Raw genomic sequence first — 17,985 nt, 5'->3', positions numbered from 1 at the left:
GAGTCACTAGAACCAGCAAATAGTCATCAGATGGTGGAGACTCAGCAAACAGACTAAGAACTCAATGCAGTAACTGAATATACTGGTTATTTTTGCTAAAAGTATCTTTCTACCTGTGAGAATGAAAGGAAAACACATTGAGGGTTGAAGAATTACTACTACCTGTTAGAAAAAGTACAGTTATAACTGTAAGAGCTATCTATACATTTAATAATGGTTTTATCTAAGCAAAGAGTAGAACGGAAGTTCCCTATGTTAACTACACTTAATTTTGAGCACATACATTACACTAATTAGAAAGTCAGACTGATGAGTCATTAAAAACTAGCATATTGTAATAAAAAAATGAAATGCTGATCTGAGCCCCAGCAAATTTTGTATATTATATAGTTAAACATGACTCTAATGTTTATCTGGAATTATTTCTTGAAGTATAACTTTAGCAAATCTCTATTTTAACTTGCCTAAAGTTCCCATAAGCACCTATTAGTACAACATTCAGTGTACCCGTTGCTGAATAGGCTTAAAATAATAGTCAGTGTTTCAAACACTCTTTGGGAAATCAGAACAAAAAAACCCACCCCCATTTGAACTGTATAAACACAAGACCAATACAGCAGAAGGCTCTGTTGTGAGAAAACAATGCACAGAAAAAACATACTTGGAAGAGATTAGTTCTAATTTAGAATGAATTAAGAAGAAACTATAATCTATAAATAATGTTATTTATTCTGGCTTGAAAAACAGATACATCTGTTCACTGCCTCGATGCATAAGCAAATAATGTTAGAGAACTAAAATCTGGTTATATAAGTAAAAATAATTATTTATGGACCTGTGAGGAAATCTATGTAGTATGTAATTCTTACACATAATGCTTAATTTTGCAAGTCCTGCATTTTGTTAATGGCAATTATTAAGTTCAACATTTTATATAACTGCAAAAGAAAGCAAAGTTATATTTCACTCCATAACTCACAAATCTTACAGACAATATAGAAAGCATTTAAAATATGCTGAACACAAGTACACATGGTTTGACCAATAATAGGTAAATAGCACATTGCATTTCAAGGAAACTGCAAAACACTCTTTAGAAAATAGAACTTGAATCATTTGCAGACATTCTGTTCTGTATTTCTGTTTGCAAACCTGTTTTTTATAACTAATTGAAAACTCTATTGTTTCCCCTAGTGAAGAAGCAGAGAAAAATGGGTTTTGTAAGACACCTTGATGACTAAGGGTGAGTGGGATGAACACTGTCTATGATGAACAGTGAATGTGCTAAGTGAATGGATGACCACAGGCTCAGGGAGGCTCTAGGGAGTTAATTTCACATCAGTGAGCTGGGTGAAGGTCACCAGCATATCATAGGTTGTCTTGTGCGGTGGCACTTTTGTCATGATCTGTCTTTAAATGTTATGGAGGTTTAATAGCTGAGGTCAGTCATAAAGAAAAGAACCTCCTGCATGTAATTTGCTCAGTAAGTTAGTATATTTAAAGAGCTGATCATTATACTCAGCACAACTGTATTGCTTCCTCTTAATTCAGCTTAAATTTACAAGAGTACAACTATCTGCAATTACAATCCTTAGACACCGACTATCTAGTACTATCCTGTATTTGGATTAAGGCAGCACATAGGACAGGTCTCTAAAACATCTAAGAGCTGGTTCTCCACTCTGAAAGTATCTGCTGGGATCCCTCTTTATCACTGCTCTCCCTGTTTCTTGGTTTTACTGATATTCAGACTGTGACTGAAGCAAGCGTGCAAATATACATCCCACCTCATCCAGGAGAATCTATACAGTGATTTCACCAAAAAATAAAAGTCTCTTTCTGTCCCTAATGGTAGACACCACTTGTCATTTTCAGGTGGTCAGGCTACTCAGTTGTCCAGTCCTGAGGCTGTTCATCATGAACCTAACAGATAAATGGACTCGTATTCCTCAGGAAGAGCCAAAAGTGCTCACCTAAATGGCTTGCTGTGCTGTGTTTCTTTCTCAGCTTTTTCCATTTCACAGCTTTACATTAAGAGTAATTGTATTTTGCTCTCTTTCTGCTGGAACACCAAGGAATGTAAAAGACATATCAAAGCCAGAACAAAATTGTCATTCAGGAGTGAAACTAGAAAGTCCTTTTTCTGTTTCTGTTTTTTTCAATTCTCTTCCAACAAAGGTTCCTATGAGGCAAAGTTTCAAGATCAAAAGTAACAAGCCGGCCCAAAAGCAAGGGCTATTCTGGGGAAAAAAATAAATAAATAATAATAAATAAATAAATAAATCTTAATGGGATGGGAACCTGTCATTCAAGCCATTTATAGACCAATGACGCTTGCTATTTTGCTGTTGGAAGATCATTTTCTAGTGGTGGTTTGAAGTCCCCTTTTCTTTTGTGAAGACCAAATGTGCATCATTGCACGAGTGTGCCATCAGGTATCAGAGCACTTGGAGCTTGGACTGTGACCCTCACTTGGAGGGACATCGTTGCTGTCAGGCGACAACTGGTGGAGTAGCTGCACAGTTTACCGTAGGTAGGAAGGCTGTAGTTTCCCCTTGTCTTGAAGCTGAATCAGTGCTTCCACAGAAAGAAATGAAGCTACCCACCTCCAGTCATTTACTCTGGCCTCAAACCTACCTTGCCTTTGAGCTAGAACAAATCAGTTGTGCCATCAAGTGACAAGGCAAGACCCAAGGAACTAAAATATAACCTGACGAAAACTAAAAAAAAGAGGCTTATTTTTCAGCTAGCTAATTCCCCAGTATATTCTCAGAAAACTTTGTGCTAGCACAAGGAAGGAAATGAGTGAAAATAAATGATCAGGGAAAAGGGCAGTACTGCTTCTTTCAATGGCTGTGCTTGTTTATGTAGGTTGAAAGTGTTTTTTGAAGTATAGCCAAAGGATAGTCATCTGAAAATGTCTGAGTCACTGTACAACCTGGATTGATTCCCTTTCCTTTGGAAAAGACAGCTCAGATTGTTCATGCTGTTGGGGATTCACAAATTTGGACAGTTTCCCCTCATCTGGATACTTACTGTGGGAGGTAACCTTGAGTACAGTCTGGGGAAAAACAAAGAAATTGAGTGGCACACAATGAACAGTGTTGATTGAGTTAAAGTCACTGTGAGTTTAACAATGCACAGAGAAATCTGGTCCTTAAATCTGGCTCACCTGTGCTGGCCAGCATAACAGAAATAGGAAAGGGATGATACACACAATGAATTGCTATTGGCAACTGGCTCTCAAGGCCATGAAATTGTTATGCATTTCTCTTTCTGGAATACATAAGGACTGGATTACAGGGATGTTTCTTCATTGCATGAGAAGGAACTGAGACATGAGACATGTTGGGCTGCTCTGATGTCTACAATTTTCTGAAGACATTTTCAAGACAACTGTGTCATTTACTGTATTGTTAAAGTGAAGGTAATGGAAATATAAATGTGTTGATGTCCTTCTACTAGAATCATTTTTACTCAAGTGGACTGGTGGGATAAAAGCTTATAGCTTCCTTTAAATTAGCAGGTAAATCGCCTTGCTTAAGCCATTGAAATGCATGGCTTTTTTGACAGTTATTTTGAATTCTGTCCTGAGTGATACATTTAACGAGTGTCAATACCTTCATCTGTTGGGCCTCAGAAATTATGGATTTGAAAGGACAAACAAGCTGTTATCAAGGCTTTAATTTATGATTTTGTCACCAGATTCAAAGGTTTCTGACGAAGTGAATCGGTGCTATTCTGTAATAATCCCACTGTCAGCAATGAAACAAGCAAAAAATGGCTGGCATTAACTGAGGCCGATCTAGCCTGGTGGTCAACAAGATGCAGCAGACCAATGGAGAAAATTAGAAGAAGGTATGGAGGATGTGAAACAGCTGCCTGAAATACAGCAAACCGCAGTAGCAGCAGCAGCAGCTGAGCAAACTGCTCTAGTACAAGCACTGACAAGACCAGAGACAGGCTGAAGACATTTATAATGAATTAGTCTGGGATGAAGAGATAAAGAGAACCTTGTAAAATCACTGAAGAAGTGAGAACAAACTGCTCCAAGCAAAGCATTACCTGCAAGGAGTGTTATCATAGCAAGGAAAACCAAGGTTATTCTAACCTTGCAGCAAAGATGTACTCATTTTAAGAAATGCAGCAAAATCCCTTGTATGTGAAGTATGTTATAAAGGTTTTGACAAGCACTGTGAAAGCTAAAAGCTGTTTAACTTAAGCTGGTGAATAGGGAAAGGATTTATAAGATCCACACCCATTAGTTGCCATTTTAATGGTCAAAATATGATCAGAAGTGACCGAGTTACAAGACTTATACTCACTCACCAGTTGAACTGGTAAATTATGTGGAAGTTGCCAGTCATCATGACTTATTGTACAAATTGCTTCCTCTCTAACTTCACTATGCTGGGGCTTCGAAGCTGTCCCACTCATAGAATCATAGAAGGTTAAGGCTGGAAGGGAGCTCTAGAGGTCATCTGATCAACCAGGGCCACCCAGAGCAGGTTGTCCAGGACCATTCCCAGACAATTTTTGAAGATCTCCAAGGAAGGAGATTCCACAACCTTTCAGGTCAACTTATTCCAGTGCTCCATCACCTTGCACATTACAGAAGTGCTTCCTGGTGCTTAGATGAAACCACTTGTGTTCAAATTTATGCCCCGTGATTCTTGACCGGGCACAAGCACCACTGAAAAGAGCCTGGTTCTGTCTTCTTTTCAATTTTCAGCAAGAGATAAATTCCTTTCAGGTATTTATACAGACTAATAAGATCCCCCTCAGCTCTCCTCCTCCTTCACCAACCTTTTTTTCTGCAGGGCTGTTTCTCCCTCGTTTCTTACTCCTCTCTCCAAACTACTCTCCAAACTGCTGTTGTGTAGCAGTTTGGATTAGCAGCAGGATTGGGAAACAGTAGAGTGCACATCTCTCAAACTGACTTTGAAAAAGAAATCGTAGAATCATAGAATGTCTCAGGTTGGAAGGGACCCTAAAGATCATCTACTCTGACCCCCCCACCACAGGCAGGGATGCCACCCACTAGATCAGGTTGGCCAAGGCCCCATCCAGCCTGGCCTTGAACACTTCCAGAGATGGGGCATCCATAGCTTCTCTTGGCAACCTGTTCCTGTGCCTCACTACCCTTTGAGTGAAGAATCCTCCTAATGTCTAGTCTAAATCTACCCTCTTTTAGTTTGAGACCATTCCCCTTTGTCCTATCATTATCAATTAAACAAAATGAAATAAATGAAAGAAATAAACTAATGAATTAACTTAATGAATTATATAACTGGGAAAGTTATACAGACTAAGAGACTTTATCCAGATTACTTTTTTGTGTTTGCATATACTGTTTTTTTAATGCTCATTGTGAAGCATTGCCAAATTTGAAAATATTGTGGAAATACTGCTAGTTATTTCATAATATCTCTCAGGAAGGTGGATGTGCTGTGTGGTGGTGTAGTGCCTATTATAATCTCTTGCTGAAAATTGTCAGATCAATAAATTCCTTGAATTCGTGAATATGTTTCCATTTAACCACTTCAGAGTTATCTAACGTTCCCATGATAGAGATACCTACTGAGTGGGTACATAATTGGATAGACTAGTGGGTGACGGTTCATATCACCATAAGCACCACTCTTGCTGCACCTCACTGGATACTGTCTAAAACAGCATCAACTAATTCCTCTCACTTCAGTTCAAAAAACATGAACATATTTGACCATTACTAAGAAATTATACACCCTGGAAACACCCAGTCAAAACAGGTTTCATATTAGGGAATGAATCTGCTTTCCTTACCCTTCCTATTTTGAGGGGATCATACTCATGCAGATGCAGGACATAGAAGAACACTACCTTGCGGATGGACTGGGCAACACTCTAGGTTATGTCGTGCTGCATATTACTTGGTGAAAGTAACATACACGTAAGAGGCAGACAGAAGAGAACAGTCTTGAATCCACTTGTTGAAGGAAATTCTGCATGACATCACCTTAGGATGCTTTTCTCTCTTGTCTGGAAGTGAGTGAACTAGAAAATGTCACAGTAAATCTTTCTATTGTGAGGGAAGAAATGGGAAACTATATGGGAAGCTATGATCTCATACTTCTTTTTTTTTTTATTTTTTTTCTACTAAATTATGCACTGTTAAGTACAACCTAGCTGCTTCCCATATATTCAGTCAAGTTGCTACCATGTCCTCAGAGCTCTTTACTGACTTAAGTTTTGTGTTGCTCTGGCCTTAATCAGAATTTCATTAAAAATTAAAAATATATTAGAAAAGGTGTTTTCATCTTGTCTATGTACCTGGAGAGATACAACCCTAGAAAGAGTGATCCACAACAGTATAACACGATGTGGTGTCTAACACACAAGGCTGTACAAGAGCATCAGTACTCAGAATCTCCATTCAGAAATATTTCATGCCAAGATTTTTTTTTTCTGGGTGGCAGTCTAATATTAGCCAAGGCAAATATGGTTAGTAGAAAAGGGTAAGGCAAAGCTGTTCATTCATAGCTCAGAACAGGCTAAGCTGGGAAAACTATAAAATGTTAAATGATAGAAAGTTGCTGTGACAGGTGTAATTGTTAATTAGAAGCTAATTATCTTCTATTGGTAAGTGATTCACAGGTGTTCTGAGCCTTACAAAAAGAGGCAGGGATTCTTAAGGTAATTCTGACAGCGTTGTGACTTTGTTGTGAAATCTACGTGTTACTGTCTGTTGTGGTTCAGTGTATTAATTTAATTAATGGACTGTTAGTCCTTTTTTGAATAGAAGGCTAGGGAAAACAAAGTAGTGGTCCTGTACCACTGATGGGCAAATACGTAGGGCTTTACTTCCTTTTGAGGAAAACAGAGATGAACTTCTTCTCTGAACTACCCTCTATTATCCACTTTTAGATAACCTACTATAGGCTTTTGGGGGCAAGTATAACTTTCTGGAAAGCAAATCAAACTCACCTTGAAGTCGTTGCATGCTGTGAGTTCTGTTGCTAGTGGATGCAATCTACCTGAAACTAATCTGCATAAAGAAGAGAAATGGAAGAAATAATACCTGTCACCATCAGTGTGTAAGTTCACACCAAGAAACCTCCTGTGGAGGCATCTGTTTGTTTTGTTGCTGTTTGTTTTGTGTGTTTTTTGTTGTTTTTTTTTTCCTGTTTGAGTGCATGTTTTTTCATGTAGGTCAGCAAAAATGCCCATTCAGATTGATAAGACAGTCAACCAGGAATGAGTGCTGTACATGGAGAGGGCTCCCAGTCACCTGATGTTACAACTGCCCATTCCAAACCACTTTTATAGTGGCTTTAAACCATTTTGGAATACAGTTGTGGTGGGTTATCTTCATGATTCTGCTGAAAAACTATTCTGGAACCTCAGTCCCATAACTAAATATTTGAAATGTGTAAGTCAAATTCATTTCTGAGCAGTTAGTGCGAAGAATCTAAAAAAGGCTTGGGTATACCAAGAAATAGCTGCTGTCTGTCTCCATGTACAAGACCATCGTGCTATGCTTCTTCAGTCCTACCAAACTCTGCTGACTAAGTTATTGTAGCAGGCACTTGTAGAGTTGACCTTGTATATTCATTTTTTCAGCCATAGAAAATCAGAAAAGCATAGAATAATTGCTTTCTATTATTCCTAAGCAAGAAACAAATGAGCAAGGGTGATTAGTATCAGTGCTTGTTGATCTCTTCCTATTCATACCGTGACTGACTACTCTACAGTGAGGTTGCTGGAGATTTTTACAACTGTAATTTTTCTAAGTGCTTGAACTCATGTATTTGGGCTAACAGGCTTGACTGTACTAGGTGACAAAACACTGTAAACTCAGATTAAAAACAGACAAACTAGGTTATGGACTCAATTTTTTCTTTTCTCCATATCATGCTTTTGTGATTGCTGGTTTGGACTGGCTGCTGGTTTATTATGCCATATGCTACCATCACTATGTTGTTTGAATGTATGTCAAGCAGAGCAAGGACAGCCATACCAACTGTTCTGCTTTTAGGAACAGTTACAAAAGCTTTGATCATTTGTATACAAGGAGAGGATTCCTAACCTGAAATCTTGCTTAGAAGTAGATTAGCCTTCAAACCTTCAAAAATATGGTGAAAACCAGGTTGATGCCACCAAGCATTTCACACTGATTTGCTTGAAAATAGCGTTTAGATTTTATTTCAGTTGGATTTATCTGCTTATTCTTTTTTTTTAATATTAAAATGTAGCAGTAGTATTCTAATTGTTGTTTATTTTAATAGAAAGAATAAAAAACTTGCAGTAGGGGGATATTAAAAAAGATATCAGGAGATCATAAAATAATGATAAAGCAAAAATTGCTGCTGCTCGGGCAGATAGTGACCATGGAAAGGAAATTAGAACAAAGTCTTGTGGAGAGAAAAAGAAAAGATGAAACTGAGAGAATGGGATTAAATTCAGCACAGTTTACCTAAGTGTTCACAAAGGTTGCAGCAGAAGCTAGTTTAACCTATAGAAATAAATAGTTAAATAAGGAAACTAGAAGTAGAATAGGACCCTAAGGGTTATAAAAGACACAAGGACCAGAAAAACAGGGTCTCCTCCATCCCAGATCTTAAGGTGTCAAAGATTTTTATATACATGTATACATAATATTGAATAAACATCAGATTGAGGTACCTTTAATGTCATAACCAGGGAATAACAAATGAATCAATTTTGCTTTTTAAAAGTGAGTTGTTCAAATGTTTTTGTCATACGGCCCCAGGATACACAAAATTCTGAAAACGACTGGAAAAAATAGAAATATTCTACAATTGTAGATAGCAGACTGGAGCAAATTAAACTCTGGATCAGTAAGACTGATTTTTCTTAAGACAGGAAAGTAAAACAGTTTTCATCTAATTACACTTAAGCACAGTATTTTACATGGTACCACCAATTTAAATACATATATATACATATATTTAAAACAAGTGAGGCAATATTTAATAGAAATAGCTTGCTAGTTTAAAAATAGTTGCTGCTAGTTTGGCAGGGAATAAACTTCTCCTAATCCCTCTGCTTAGATGAACAAAGTTATCCAAGTGAATAGCAGATAAACAGAATGTAATAAATAAAAGCTAGTGCCACTGAGCTTGTATATTAAGAAACGTAAAAATGAGAAAAGACAAATTATTAAGTCTATCTAAATGACTGTTCTTATTTCCATTCTAATAATCTATTCTAACTCCATGTAATCATAGTATTGCATTGATTAGCTCACTGAAATGTAATCTGATTAGTGGTTCACTAGGTTGCATTTAATCTAACTGATTATGCTAGTGCTCAGCATCTCTGAGTAGTTTGTTCTGTGTAGTTGTTACTCTAATGCACAGACAGTTCATTAGAAATTCTACAAATAAAAATGATTACCTAGCTCATTGTGATTTTTTTTCTAGTCTTCTGCACACCCTGGTCATTTTTCCAATATTTGAAATCATGTGTAAAGTTTGTATTGTTAACAGGCCACTAAAATGCATATAGCATGCATCTTATGTCTGTCATCATCTATTTTCAGTCTTCATAACTAAAAAGTAATCATATATATATGTACACAAAAAATATATATAAAAATATGATATATCACCCATGAATACTATTATAGCTTGGTTTTGCACTTAAACTCTGTTGGTAACCTCCCTGGTGAAGAGTGCCCAATTTGTTTAGCAGCTCCACAGCTCTATTTGCAGGAGGAAATTACAGCTGCAACACAGGATTTGCAATGGTTTCAGTTTCTTTCTGTAATGGATTAGTTCTTATATTAATTCCTATTAAGACAAGTAATTGTTTATAGACAGAAGCTTTAATAGCAGGTTTTCACTCTGCTTTTGTCTTATTGAAAGTCATTCAGCCATGAAAGATTACTCTTTCATCTGGGGACTTGTGGCAAAGGGAAAAGGAAGGTCACCTCTTGCAAATGGACAACAAAAGCATTTTATGCAGCAATTGTTGTTTTGGTAGAAGAGTTAAAAGCCAGAACAATGGAGTTATGGCAGTCAGGAAAAAGGAAACGTGGAATGAAAGAATGATTTGAGCCTGGGTGTAAGGAGTTTGTAACCCCACAGAAAATGTACGGAAGCTAAATTAACCAATAATGTATTTAATGAAACAACCTGTATCTATGAAGAATAAAAAGTGTAAGTATTTGATAGAGCCATTAGAAAGCAAACAATGACATCTTTATCTGTCTCATTCTTCAGCAGTTAGTACCATGGAAAGCTGAGAGGGTGAAATACTTTTTATTTTTCTGCTATCCTCTTCACTAACTGTCCATTTTACTTTCCTATATCATGGAAAGAATCATATTTGTTCTATCCTGTCCAGAAGAAGCTCAGTTTTGCTTATGTCTCTAAAGGGGGATTAGGACTGTAAATCTGGAGCTGTACGGTAGAGATGGGGATGCTGGTATACACTTTCCAGGTATTAATTGTCCAGGTGTCTAAGGCCATGTTTGCTGTGACAAATCCTGGAGTTGTTTTATACCCATCTGATAGGATGAAGATTCTAAAAGTCTTAATCACAGTTTGCAGCCGGTGGAAAGTGAAAGGACCTGGGGGATGGGCCTGGAATTGAACTGTGAAGTTCAAGGGCAGCCTTGTCTGCAGTGCCCATGAAATGGTGTGGTTTAGGATTCTGAGGGCAGCAAGGAGGGTGCACAGCTAGCTCATTACCCTGGACTTCGAAAGAGCAAACTTTGGCCTCTTTGGGGATCTGACAAAGTCCTGGAGGGAAGAGGGACTAAGAAAATCTGTTTAATATTCAAGGATCACCTCCTCCAAACTCAGCTATTTACAAAGGAACAGCAAGTGGACACAATAGAAGTAATAATCTGGCTGATCAAGAAAACAAACGTTACTTCCAGATCCTCAGTCAGTTACTTGCCTGGGACCAGTCAATATCCAGTCAGAAGTCTGTGGTCCATTCCTTTGTTTTACTGACTACCCTGGCTGATAAGACAGATCAATGTTTTCAGAGTGGAAAGAGGCTTTAATGTTTGTTCTCCCTCTTTCTACGTGTTTTTGAAAACTACCTTGAGAATCATGAGGAAAAACTCTACCTGGCACTTCTCTAATGCCATTTGAGGAAATCAAATTACACAATGTCCAGCTTCATGCTTAGTCCCAAGCACGCCATCAGTGAGCCAAAAGGGCAATAGTGTATGACCTTACTGTAGCTCCCATATTCCCTTTCCAAGCACTCTCCACAGGAGAGGCAGAAATAAACCTCTCTAAGCACAATATTGAATTATTTTATTGTTTACTTAACTCAGGAAATGCAGGACTTCTAATGTGGAGAGGAAAAAAAAAAAGCTACCAAACATCTGCCTGCTGATGGAAAGTAGCAAGTGGAATTCATTGTTTTGCTTTGCTTGCAAGCACAGCTTTTGCTTTACCTTAATCCATGAGTTCTCACACTTTTACCTTTCCAGTTCTGTCCCCCATCCCACTTGGGGAGAGTGAGTAAGTGGTTGTGTGGCACAAATGCCTGTTGGGTTAAACAATAGTGGAATAATTGATTGGCCAGGTATTTTTGAGGACCATAAAGACATTCTTCAGAATAATAAAATACTGAATTACTTTTAGATTTGAGAAAAATGCAGCTAAGCGGAGTCTGGAGCATTCGCTTTGTCAAGTGTTGGTTGAGGAAACAAGTCAGCTGCTGGTGAAAACATCTTATTAGAAGAAACCAATTCAGAGTGTTCATCCAGAACAGCAGAAGAAAGAGAATAGTATGTATGCTGTCAGATCCAGTCTCTTCAGCTCTCTGTGCTTTGAGTGTCAGATAATAGCCATAAATTTGTGTGGAAGAGGGAGGGGTGAACTTTGTCTCTAATACATGCTCCATGGATACATGACTAGAAGAGAGACTATGGATCTTCTTTTGAGTGTGCCTGTCATTATGATGAATTTCCTCAGTTACAGAAAAAAGGAAGATCACATGGATCAGCTGCTGCAGTGCTTCTTTGCCAGCCAAGAGTTTTTCCTGTGCTGTTATTAAGTAGCCTTATATTTTCTTTTATGTTGGAAATCTGCCCCATAAAAGGAAATCGGTGTCAAAAAAGATAATGCATAGTAGTGTGGTGTTTCCCATCCAGGTGGGAAAGAAAGAAATATGTATTATTTGTGAAGGAAATTGAAACCTTCATGAATGAGGAACAGCAAAGAGCATCTAACATCCTAGAACAGTAAATCTGGCAATGATTTCCAGAGTTACCATTAACACTGTATCCCGTCATCTGAGAATAAAAAGTTCGTGATAATTTCAGATTATTTTCTAACCTTTGAGACAGTCACTTGACTGACAACAGAGCTCTTTGTTTAAAGTGACTTTTAATTTCTCTAGGATAAACATTTTTAACGCTTAAGATGAGGATCCATAATTAATTTAATTCAGTTAGCCACCATTTGATCAGTCTACATGTATATCCATGCGATGGAGCTGTCAAAAAATAGGACTGTGGGAAGATTTTAATGAATGCTTCACCCACTGGATGGTTTTCTGTTTAATTGCAGAGGTAATCTGCATCCCACAGCAGAGCAGATCTCCACACTGCAGCCCATGGAGGAGCCCCCGGTGGAGCAGGTGGATGTGGCCTGGAGGAGGCTGCGGCCCATGGAGAGCCCCTGCAGGAGCAGGCCCTGGGCCGGAGCTGCAGCCCATGGAGAGGAGCCCACGCAGGAGCAGGGGATCCTGCCTCTTTGAAGTTCCTGTGGCGCACTCTATAGCTTTCACCCAAAAGATTTTTGTGATAGTTTGTTAGCAGCGCTCAGATACTAAAATGTTAACAGTAGCCAAGCACTTGGGTTTAGGCAGTGGGCTAGTCATGACATGGGGAGAAGAGGTGTTAAAAATGATTCTGATGACAGGTGTTTATTTAAAAGAAATGTGGGGAGCCCATCAGCAACTACCAACTCAAATCACATTATGACAGGATGGATAAACACTGTGCTTACTCACCACGGGCTGTAAGGTACATCAGTGTGAAAATATTGCTGAGTACTGCATTTGAGGCCCCCAAAAATACATGTAATGGTTGGCTTGCAAAACTGGAGTGCTCCGATGGATGGCTACAAACTCTTCAGAAGGGATGGGCTAGGAAGAAGCAGCAGGGGTAGCCCTGTAGGGTAGGGAAAAACAGGAGTCCCTGGGGCTATCAGGAAGGTCATTCTAGGTAACTGCAAGAATTTCAGTCCCTTTGGTGTGATGATATTGCTGGTTTTCTGATGTATCCCTACTAGAGAAAACAAAAGTTTTCAGACAATCATTTCCTATAACTAGTAGGTAAAAGTATTATATCTTACATATTACTGAGCTATAAAACCTCTAAGACATTTATCTAATTTGAAACATGTTTCAAGCAATGTTTATTTTACAAAGCTCTTTTCTTTATGGTCAGGTATGCTCTCTGTAAAACAGGAAATTATTTAAACTTTATCTGTCAATAAAATCCCAACCATATGTTTATGATGTCTCATTCAATTCATGTGATGCTTGCCCACTGTGTTAAATAAACAATCTGCACCTGTCAGTTGTTACAACTCTTACTGGAAAACTTAGTAATGAGTAACATAAAATCTGCATTTGATAGGAATGCTATTCTATTGTTATTATGGTATAATTTATTAAAATCATGGATTCCAGTTACCCTTTGAAGCTTTATATTAAACAGTATCCTAGGAGATGAATGGCCAAAGCTCTAAAATGCAGGTTATAAACAATACTGTAGCTGATACTTTATAATTCATGCAGTCTTTGTGAGCTACAGTAGCAGTTCAGATAAAACTTCAAAACAAAAATATGGATTATATTTAACTTTAAAAAAAAAAATGTTACTCTAGTAAATTGCTGATTTATTCCAAACAAATTATATGTGCTTTCTCATTATAAATGGCTTCTTTTCTTCATAAATTCAGGAAACATCTTCTCAGCTATTCTGCAAAGCCTTTGCACCACTCCAACTCCTGGCAGAAAGAGCTAGAAGCAAGGATGCACTTCCACAGTTCACTGGTTTCTTCATGGAATCACATCAGAAAAAAGGCCTTCTATGAGCTTTTTAAACAGTGTTTGTGCCTCTGTGCTCAGCGAGCTTGCCCAGACCCTTGGAAATTGGCCTGTTAGTTTGTGTGGTTTGGTTTGGGGCAAGGAGACTTTTAGCACAGAAATACTGAAAGTTTTAAGTCATTCTCTAAGGATATGGACACCTGTCTAACTAAAGCTTTTTGTAAGATTGGTTAGGCTGGCATTTGTAGCTGCTTATAAGCCTCAGCCATACTAAAAACTCTGAGACATTTGAAAGGGTGTTAGCTCAGCAGATTTGTCTGCTTGGTCTAAATAGTAGCCATAATCCTTGTATTGCACTGCTTTGATTTTTCCATCAAGGAAAGCTAGAGAAACAGGGTAAAGAAATCAGGTTTCTTTTACTTTGCTAAAACAGATGATTTTGTCTTTTCCTGAAGATTTGTAATTCAAATTGCCAGGAGCAGGGAGATTATAATATGATAATATTTGTAAAGTGCAAAAGCTACGAAGAAGACACACAAGAAGGAAGAAATTAAGGTATGGAAACAACTGGGAAGACTACAGAGGAGAGTTTTAGTAAACAGAGGTAAATACAAGTCAAGTAAAACAAAATCTCAATAGAATTGGCATAACAAGGTGACAAAACCAGTGGCAAAATACAGACATGGAGATGTCTGAAATATATGTTGGGAGAGGAGATGTTAGGAGGAATTGATTTATTTCTTAATGGTTGGCAGTCTTTAGGTTAGGAAGAAATTATCTATTCATACAGTTCCCTCTGATTTTCACTTCGTTTTCTGTAGGTGTAGCCTATTTACTTATTGAGGTAGATTGGCCTCATTCCAAGACTTGTTTGCATGCCATACAATTAGTGGCAAGAGAGCTTTCTTTCCATGCTAATTATGTTCTTTTAAAAGACTTGCTCCACCTATACGGGTGAGAGCCTGCTTAATGATTCGTATCACACAGGTGAGTAAAAAGAGGAAAAAAGCCAAGCAGTCATTGAGAATGTGGTGAGATTTCTGACATGATTAACTCAGATTCATTCCAGGCAAAATCATAGAATCATAGAATATCCTGAGTTGGAAGGGACCCTTAAGGATCATCAAGTCCAACTCTTGACACCACACAGGTCTACCCAAAAGTTCAGACCATGTGACTAATGTTTGACCTCATGATTTCCTCAGCTGAGCCAGTGTGAAGCCAACCTATCTCCAGGAGAGTGTCTGAACATTCATTTTACTGAAAATATTAATGAGTTACAGTCCTGCTTAGCTAACAGCTTCACACCTGAATCCTTCCTCAATCAGGTATGAATGTAAAAATTCCAAAAATTTTAAGGCAACCAGTTTCCTAATAATGATAAACAAAGGAAGTCAGAGGCCAAAAACTAATGGAATACCAGTAATATACTGCAATATATTCTGTTTACCTGCCGTATCTGACATCTTAATGTAATACTGCTCTGCCAGAGTTACTGGAGGCAGTAACTTTATCTGCTCTTCCTCGCAAAAGCACTTTCTGCAACACCAGGTCTTAATGCAAGAGCAGAGCAGCTCTGTTACTGGTACAGATAATTTTTCTCATCACCTTTCCACAGAATCCCTGGACTTTGGTGAGACACTGTACATGTGTAGAACACCATTCAAAGAAATGTAATTCTCAGTCAAGAGAAAAGGAAATACCTATATATATAGCTGAAGAGGAAGTGCAAAGAGGATGGAGTCAGGATCTATTTAGTGGTGACCAGTTGCAGGACAAGATTATCAATTACTTCCTAATAATCCCTATTTCTTTACTTTGGATACCAAGGAGCAGACTCTCCTTGGCAGAGAGTCAAAGCTGAGGCCTCTGAGCACACTTCATCAGCACGATGGTCTGATAACAACCCTGAAGCCTCAATGAAATTAGCAGTTCAGCAGTCCCAGATTGTTATAGGGCATGAGGCACCTGTATGGTCTCTTTCTCACCACATTTCAGTCACACACCTAAATCCAGGCTCACGTAATGGCTGCGAGACATCACTCCGACTTGCCTGGTCAGTATTTCTGAGGTTTTTGGCACAGCCTGAGGTGGCAAAATGACAGACGTGCTTTGGATGCTCTTTACAGACCCATTCAGCAGAATAAAAATTTTCTTACTTAAGCAAGAGGAAGAGCGGATCTTTGTTACTGCAGAAGCTTCACCAAACAGGATGGACAAAGCAGGGCCATGGGGTAGCTGCTATGAGAAGGCATGTTGTGGCCTCATGCACACAAGGATTTTCAGAGATGCTACAATCTATTATAGGTGGGCAGAAAGGAGGAAGTTCATTCCTTCTGAGATGCCTCTAGTTAACTAGAATTGTATGTTGGAAGGAGTCATCCTAACAGACAGTTTGATGTCTCTTATGTCACTTTTACTGAAGCTTCAAGTCTGGAAGCAATTGGAAATCTCTGATATTTCTATGATCTTGGCTGCTAACAGGGTTGTTCATTCAAATGGCAACAGCATGTCAGAGCTTTGAAATGTCTCAGTGATGCGCAGCAGCTGAGGCTGAGAAGAAAAATTGCCATTAATTACATCCATGAGGAAGAATAGAGAAAGATTTCAATGACAGTTTTGTCACCCTTTAGCAATGCTGTTTATATGCAGCTTAAAACATAGTTTACAATTTCCGTGATATTCAGCCTTTCCTGATCTGATTCACAGGGTTATAAACTTTCTAGAAGACCAGTGGTACACAACAGGTATGAACCAGACCCAACAGATGCCTGTAGTAAAGTGGCACCAGATGGATGAAGCCCATGTGAAACTCAAAGCCAAAATAACTGAAATCCTACAAGTTACCAGTTACTACAGCCCAGACTGATTTCAAATACGTGTTGTTTTTTTTTTTTTTTTTTTTTTAATTAGAGCAGTGGATGTTTTGCTTTGGGATTTTATTTATATATATTTCTAGGTTAGTCCATGGTATCCAGAAAACAAAAACAAAACAAATCAACAACAACAAAATGGGCACACATTTTATTGCTATGCCTATGCTTCAGAGGTAAGGTAAAATGTGTACTGAATGCTATGAATCACATGTAATTATAATTATATAAAATTACATCTAGGAACTACAATGGGAATTTCTTAAAATAATTCAGTGATAAGCGTAAGTCAAAATAAGGCTTTCTCCTGCCTTTCTCCTGAAAACATAACATTTTAAAAATATTCATCTATAATTCTGCAGACATTGATTTTATTGACTATGTGCAATGTTAATCAATTGCTGTTAGCTAACAGTGCAGCATGTCACATCCAGCACAGTATGCTGTCAGTGCATAAGCATCAGGTTGGTAATAGCCCAAATCCCTTGCACAGAAAGAGCTTTCTACTGTACTTCACAATGACTGTCTTGAGACAGTGTTGAGACAGTGATGTCTTCTAATGAAGCCCTCCCTAGCTTACTCAGTTTGTCTGTTCCAGGTCCGCAAATAGTATATTTCTTTGCATTTGAGGAATCCAGAGAGAAAACTGGCCTTTGTCAGGAAGTCAACAAACAATTTAATTTAAATGAACCCCAAGCAATCTTGTGACCCTGACTTCTGCTTCAGCTCAGAGCCATCTGGCTGAGTTCACGTGTTTGGCACTCTAGGATGAGTGTCCAGGTTCTCCAGGTAATTCCAAGCTCTAGTTGAGAGGATGCTACTGGGGAGAGGAGTTTGTGTGACCCATGACTGATTCATTTATCTGAGAGAAGCTTTGAGTTCATAACTCACACCAGAGGCGTTAAAAGCTAAATTACATGTTCAAATAATAACAGTGTTGTTTATAATTAAACTACCTTGCACTGTGACTTAGTCAGAAAACAAGAAAGAAATTAAACACACAAAACTTGGAAGATCCTTACTATGTACAAAATATTGACACAACATGATGCCATTAAGTTGGTATTTGAGTTTAGTATTAAAT

General features: G+C 38.2%; 1 long non-coding RNA gene across 2 annotated transcripts; it reads left to right on the top strand.

Annotated features, from left to right (window-relative positions):
• Window positions 1–6,689: 6,689 nt before the first annotated feature.
• Window positions 6,690–13,491, top strand: LOC137856386 (uncharacterized). 2 transcript variants are annotated; one of them, XR_011096414.1, is made up of 3 exons: window positions 6,690–7,076; window positions 11,610–11,755; window positions 12,540–13,491. It is a non-coding gene; the product is annotated as an uncharacterized lncRNA (long non-coding RNA). The 2 variants fall into 2 exon arrangements; XR_011096413.1 differs by lacking the exon at window positions 11,610–11,755.
• Window positions 13,492–17,985: the final 4,494 nt, after the last annotated feature.

This window comes from Anas acuta, chromosome 4, assembly GCF_963932015.1.
Source record: "Anas acuta chromosome 4, bAnaAcu1.1, whole genome shotgun sequence".
NCBI classification, from domain to species: domain Eukaryota; kingdom Metazoa; phylum Chordata; class Aves; order Anseriformes; family Anatidae; genus Anas; species Anas acuta.
The sequence above is the reverse complement of the archived record's forward strand: the minus strand, read 5'-3'. Positions and strand labels throughout refer to the sequence as shown.